The sequence below is a fragment of the Argopecten irradians genome, chromosome 3, assembly GCF_041381155.1.
Source record: "Argopecten irradians isolate NY chromosome 3, Ai_NY, whole genome shotgun sequence".
Classification (NCBI taxonomy): Eukaryota; Metazoa; Mollusca; class Bivalvia; order Pectinida; family Pectinidae; genus Argopecten; species Argopecten irradians.
Window position 1 is genome coordinate 2587232 of NC_091136.1, and position 7674 is coordinate 2594905.

General features: G+C 33.6%; 1 long non-coding RNA gene across 1 annotated transcript; it reads left to right on the forward strand.

Annotated features, from left to right (window-relative positions):
- Window positions 1–49: 49 nt before the first annotated feature.
- On the forward strand, window positions 50–2413 carry LOC138317301 (uncharacterized). The gene is made up of 2 exons (XR_011207756.1): window positions 50–188; window positions 2049–2413. It is a non-coding gene; the product is annotated as an uncharacterized lncRNA (long non-coding RNA).
- The last annotated feature ends 5261 nt before the right edge of the window (window positions 2414–7674 follow it).

Genomic DNA, 7674 nt, shown 5'->3' on the forward strand with positions numbered 1-7674 from the left:
TAGGGATTTTTCAATTTTTCAAGAAAAGCATTCGATCCGGGCTTTGTACGTCCGCCATTAAAACATTCACGATGGCCGGTGTTATGCGAGGTGTTTTGGGCATTGGATCCAAAGTAGCATCGCCTATGAAATCACAGGCGAGGGGCATGCTGAGTCCTACTCCTCCACTTAACCCATTAACCAAAGCTGTAAGTAAATCATAACTGTGTTTTATGACAATATTTTGGTGAAAAGATTGCAATTCAAATTTACATGTGAAGGGCAAAAGGGCACATCGGTTCACGTACACGGTTGATAATTTTAAATTAAACTATACGGATATAAAAAAAGAGTCTTACCAAAGCATAAACGAACCATTATCAAACTGTTTATCCTAATATATGGGAAAGGTTGTTGGAAGTTTGATTAGTTACAAAACTGGTAAATTTGTTCTTGGTCACTGATATCAACTCGTCCCAAATTGACTGTTGCCTTTGGTCTCTTCGCCCCCGATTTCTTTTCTCGTTATATAAAATTCAGATTGGAGATTGGATCTGAGAATTAGTTACAGATTATATAATCATGGACCCACCAGACACAGGGATCTGAGAATTAGTTACAGATTATATAATCATGGACCCACCAAAGTGCACATGCCTTTAGACCATTTTTAGACGTTTAAGAGATCTAGATAAAAAAAAACCCGATAAAAAAGCCCCCCCTGGACATAAGCCCCTAGGATAAAAGCCCCTTCTTTATAAAATAATGTATTTTTTCTTATTTCTATTTTTTTAGATATTTATTTGCTATTTGATACATTTGGGTATTATCAGAGAAGAGTGTCAACATAATAAAAAAGCATAATTATGATGTGATGATTTGATTTTTTTTAATTTTTGAGTTATTGATATCAAAGAAAGAATAAAAAAAACATGTATACATAGACATTAGAATGTTATATATACAAGAAACCATTAATGTTTACTTTATCTATAACACACCTACCAGGCTAACAGCTTGATGTTTGCATTGATTATATATAGATAATTAGGAAAGTATGTTTAATTACAAGATATTTCTATCATATAGTGTCATAATTAGTTTAACATCAATATAATTTTTTACATTTTTTTTCTTTAAATCATGAAATCAATTTATCAAATTTTTAGTAAAATCCCAATAATCCAGTAAATTATTACATTGTGTCTTATTTTGAACTACATGTATATTTGAAGAAAAAAAAAGCTGATATAAGAAAATATTTTATATTTTTTTTACTATATTTTTTAATTTAATTTTTTTGAAAAATGAAGGGGCTTTTGTCCTCTTTTCCATTAGTATGGAGGGGCTTTTGTCCAAGGGGCTTTTGTCCTAGGGGCTTATGTCCTAAGGGGCTTTTGTCCGGGGGGGCTTTTGTCCGTACCCCACTGTCTGTAAATGTGTGACCACTATAATATGCATGAGCAAGGGCTTGCTTTGGTTGCAATTGCGTTGGCTGGCTATAGTATAAAAAGTCCACAGTTGTATATGTTTGAATTGTAATGGCAAAATCCTTATATAGATGTACATCCCGAGAAGAGAGACTTTTTATAGGCATATTGGTCATATGCAGCCTTTGTGAATTGATACTTATATATGTAAGATTGGGGGCCCGAGGCCCCTAAAAATCTTGACGGGCCCCTAATTTTTTATGTTGCAGAGGGCCACAGATTTTTTTGCCTGTTTATGTAATTTTGATGATTTTACTGTAATACATTATCATTTATTTCATTTATTTGTTAAAATAAACTTATGTTTGAATAATTTTCTTTGACACAAAATAACCAATCAGATTCAAAATACATATATAGTTGAGTTCAGATTTTGGGCCCGATAAATTTGCCAGGGCACTCATTTTTATTTTCTTTAGGCAGACCGATGGTCTTCATTTCCACTTAAGTCAGTATCTAAGTCTGATATGCTCTATATGTAGCTAACTGTGATGAAGTAGAATTATACACAATGTAATTTAAACAGTTGCTATGTTCGTTGCAGTCATTTTGTATGATTTTTAAACTTTTTCATTGCAGGAGGTTTACATTGGTGGATTTTTGATGCAGGTGGTTCTCTATATACCTTCCACATATGTATTGTCACAGTTCCCAACCTATGGCAAATATTACAGCAGAGAAGATAGAATATAGGCAGCCGACATTAGATTGTGTGTGTGTTGTACAACTGTGATGGGTAGAAATCTTCAGAATCAAACTTTCAGCGGAACAAGGAAAGATCACAGAAAACTCTTACAGCAAATGGACACAAAAACAGGACTGTTGATATGGTGAAATATACAGAACATCTGAAGTGAAAAGTGAATGTTATTCATCAACTCTTGTTTTGTGGTTTCCTATCCATCTTTTGATGTTACTTTAATTAAAATTATTATGTAACTTTTTCTTGCTGCATTGTTTTACTGCTATTTTCATCACTATCACACAATCAACATCTTCAGGTAAATTAGTATTTCAACACAAGGTGAACGTTCAAAGATTTTAAACTAAATCAAACTGTTATACAATACTTGACATTCTCATAATGTATACATCCAGATGTGAAAGGGGAGATAATTATTAAATGTTTAGCCATGTGAAATCTGTGTAAAATGCAAAACCATATTCATGCCTGAACCACATAGCCACTATGCTGGAGATATAAAACTGAATATGTATTTGAAAATATTACAGCTGGACACAGCAGCACATTTAGTGCCAGACCTCAACAAAAAGGCATGGTCCTTTGCTCTTCATATACCCATTGATTGTAGAAATGTGATTAAAATACAGATCCTTATAACCATTCCGTCAAACGGAGTGGTTTTAAGGATCTGTATTTTAATCAGATTGCCATTGTAGATGATAAATATAAGAAATAGCTTATGTAAGTATTTAAATAGTGGAGAATTAAGAGACTTAAATCACCTAGAAGCCTATTTATTCTCGACTAAAGTCAATTTAAATGTTTACATTGTTTGACTTCCACTCGTTATCTTGTTATCCTTTTACCTTGTGTGTAATGAAGAGTCAATCTGAGCTATCAGAGTTGCTTCCCTTGGTTTCACTGTTTATAATACTACTCTGCGACAATAATTTCACTCCGTGAAAGCCTGAGACGAAGGGAACTGATGATAGATGATGCAATCTAATTCTCTGATAAAAAAATATAACTTTCAGACAGAATGGGAGATGGACAATGGACGGATTAGGCAAAGACTTTTCCTTTTCAGATTAGATGATATTTCCACTGGTTGTAAATGTTTAAATAAAGAAAAAGAATTAATAATATAAAAGTCTTTCACATCTGGTACAAAAGTCTGTAGTCTATTGCAGACTTTCTCGAGTCTTAAATTACAGGTAAAGCTATGAGGCACAATTGTGGAAGCAATAGAATTTCGGCACAATATATATACTCTGTATTTCACCTTAGAAAACTTAGAGTCACCAGGCGCGTAGCTACCACAGACTCCCGTTCACCCGTTGTTTCTGCTCCTGCATATACGACTCGGCAGTGAGAATTTTTTTTGTAATTTTTTGTTTTTTGGGTTTTTTTTCAAATTTTGTAACACATTTGATAGGACAAACAAAGACACTTTCATTCTTCACATACACCTTATACTATCAAATATACGCACAGAGAGAGGAAAAACAAAAACAACAGAAAAGAAAAACAAAGAGAGAGAGAAAAAAAAAAGATAAAGAAAGGGGAGACTCAGGGGTGGCCAGAGAGATGGTATTTAGAGTGGCACGTACAGTAAGAGAAGACCGAAGAAATAGGAAATAATATCGGCAAAACAAAATAATAATATTTTTGCTCTTTCTCCTTGTCTGTAAGCTATATATTTCTGAGTATTTTGATAATCGTTTAAAGAATTGACAAGACCATAAGCACTGAGAGACTTATGGAGACATCTCATTCTATACATATACTGTTTTATAACTAGCAGAATTTCATTGTCAGCTTTGATGGGAGTGTAGACCAAAAATAAAAGCTTGTTTATTGAAACAAAAAGGAATGAATAAAACATCAAGTAGAGCTGTGAAACAATTTAAAAGATTTAGTACTTCTTTATACTCCCATAAAGTATGAGTTATTGTTTCACTTTTTTTACTGTAAATATAATAAGAGGAAACAGAAAGATGTGCTTTAAAAAAGAAAAGTGTTTGTTGTTCAGATGTGGTGATATATGGTATGGAATTTTGTAAATTTGTGACCAAGATGCATCATCAAGATCAAAGTCTTTGTTCCACTTAACTTTACCAGAAGGCACAGGTCGTTATGTATTATTTTAAAAGGGCAACAGTTCCACTATACAAGCACAAGGATATGGGGATTAATGTTAGTTACAGTTTACATAATTATGGACCCACCATTACGTTTACGCAATTTACCTCGTGCTCCATTGGGTTTATCATCTCATAAACTAAGCAAACTAAGAGGTTAATCCTTAAATAAACTAATTTTCAGATCCTTGTGTATACAAAATGACTATACCACAGTCTCTCAAAACACGCACTGTGCACCACAGGGACCTGGCATGTTTTTTAGCTCGCCTATGAGAACGAAGAATAGGGGGAGGCTAATGTTGTCACGTCGGCGTCAGCGTTGGCGTCCCATTTCAGTTTAAGTTTTTGAGCAAGTTTCTATTTTGTCTATTGTTTAAGCTTAAGTCATCATAAATGTTTATGATTTTATTTTCCTAATGTGTATGGATGCTGAATGTGATAATACAACCAATTGGGGGCCCTTTAGGGGGTTTTTGAGTCTGTTAATTTGTCATATTTGCATGTTTAAATAGTAAATACTTGAATATCAACTTCTTCTGAATAGGCGAGCTTTGCTGTTCTCCAACAGATCTTATTTAACTAACAGTATATGAAGAAGGTCGTTGATTTCTGTATATATGTATACGGTTGGTTAAAACATTTCGTGCCAGGTCACTGTGCTTTGCAGTACGCACCGCATACAATACAATGTATATATATGGGAGGCCGTCCTTACATGACACTGTCTGTAACAGGACGTTAATCAATCAAACAAACAAGATCTTTGTAGAATAGATATACATTTATTAATGAGTACAAAATATACATAAGTATAAATCTCTTTATCTGTATCGTAAAATATGGCATTGAGACTCCATAACTACATGCACAGTATAAAGAACCGAGTAATGTCTCTGCGCGTATTGTTCTATCATATTATGTTCTCTGATTTACAAGTATTGACAAAAAAGACTATATTCAAAATATGTAAAATACAATTATCAATCTACGCCAAAATGATATTTCTTCTCGAATATTTAAATTTTGAAATTATATCATAAACTGTCGCATTGTATTTTCTTTCCATATATTACCTAGTAGACCTATGCAGAGTTATAAATGGATTTATCAATAGATACGCGTACTTTCATTTGAAATAGTCGAGTTGTGCATAACTGCAATATTTTCAATGCAAAAATAATATTGAATCCACATTGCTTCAACCCGGGCTAGGACCCTGATGGCATTTCGTAAGGAATCTGAAAGTATCAAAATACATGTATAATGATCATTCCTAATACAGTTATTGCTACCATCATGGAATGGCAGCAATAATAATCGGTTGTTTTGCCTGCCATGTTGTTGGGATTTCACCTGGTTATAAATAATCTGTTCACTTTGAAAGGTTGGTCAAATACCGGAATCAGCCGAGGTTTGTCGAACGTCGAAAGTTCTACGAATTTAGCCGGGAGCAGCCGATCTCAGTAGGGCTATCGGTTATATATAATTAATTTGCATTGTATCATTTGTAGATAAGAGGTGGAAATGGAAGTTTTATGACTCATTTCAGTCCATTGTTTATAGTGAAACAGTACATATTTGCTAGTCAAACAGATATGCTTGCAATGCTAATAATACTTTGGTGTCTAAAATATTTTAAAATAAATCAGTATGTCCAAGAAAATGGGGAGCAAACTACTTACCGGATTTTGGCCGTTACAAACTACTTACCGGATCTTGGCCGGTTGACGGAAATATTTTCTATGTGCTATGTTTTTCTTTCCCTATTACATGTGTTAATTTAAACGTCGTTGTGCTCAGATGTGTTATACATAGAGACTTGCGAAGTAAAGGAATTACATGTACCTGTACGTAGAAGCTGACAGTTTACAAGGCTTTGTATATTTTGTATCGTGTTTAATTTAAGACGCTTAATTTTATGTTAAAATGTATTAAGCTAATCGTGCCTGGTCCCTGTGATGTTGACCACCTCGTTTATATGTTGTGCATGTACATAATGTACACATTTTACTAAGATATTGAATTATTACATGTAGATTAGCATATCGAAATTTCTTTGGTTATTTACTGGGTTTTTTTTAATCATTAATAAAACTGAAGACCAAATTACCTTTGTTTGATCACATATAAAGAGCTGCTAAGGTAGATATGTAGAGATTTCCGATTAACACATGTTCATCATTTATTCGGTAGTGAAACATTCCTATTGTTTTCCTCGACCTGCAGCTTTCGAACCTCTTAGGATCTTCCTCATCAGTTGTAACATTTTTGTCATGGATCCTGGAATAACAGGTCGATCTACATATGTAAACGATTTCATTATTCAATCACTCATGCGTGTTTTATTGAGCTTGTATTCCCGAATACATTAATATTGTATTATTTTCGGTGGCTACTTTTTATCTATCGACTTCGCCTTTGCATGACAGCATATACATCCATATCATAAGGCATATTATACAGATTATATGTTGTGAATGGCTAATTACATATGAGGTTCAAAAAACATCAGTAATTACTATACACGGTGTCCTTTAGATGGTTTTCCAGCAGGATTTCTAGTCTTTCGTGGATTCTGCGTTCACGACCGATTCTGGCAAACCGTTCCAGACATTACCAACCACATCCATCACCCCTGTTGTTGGCGGATATTGGTGTATTTAATTGTTTTATCATCCTTACTATCACCGATTTATATTTCACTAAATGTAGACTTCTGTGTGATACATTACTTTTTTGGTGTATATACATTAATGTGTAATGATTAGTACATAACATGTATCTCTTTGATACCTTGTCATCTTGAACCACTTCATGATACATTTAAATCAAGGTTTTCAGTTAAATATCCACACATAAGAAATATTATCATATGTCATCATTGTCACAAGCGAAACTATCATGGACCTGTTTAATCCACTGTTGCCGCTATCGATGGCGATAATTACAGGAGTTAGTAGTAGTAATCACTAGTATCACAAGGGTATACAGGTATAATACATGTAGAGAGATACCAGATTTACCGGGATTGCCTTCACAGAGAAATAATATAAAACGAAAAAAAATCCCAGTCTACTTTTGTAAGAGAAAATATAAATCCAAGTTAATTTATGAATATTATAAACTTACTTCGGTGTGTTCTGTTAAATAGTTAAACGTCAAATATTGGACAGAGATGTGAATATATATTTATTAAACATATTAATATTCAAAAAGTTCGATTTTAGTTGCTATATAAAATGAAACAGAGGAACAGAAGTTGAATGCTGGTGATTCTTTTTTCTTTCAAACACAGGTGCATAATGTACCAAGGTGAAATAAAAAAAACCTTGAACCCTGGTTGGCCTTCCCGTATGTTTGCCCTGAAGCGAATGTA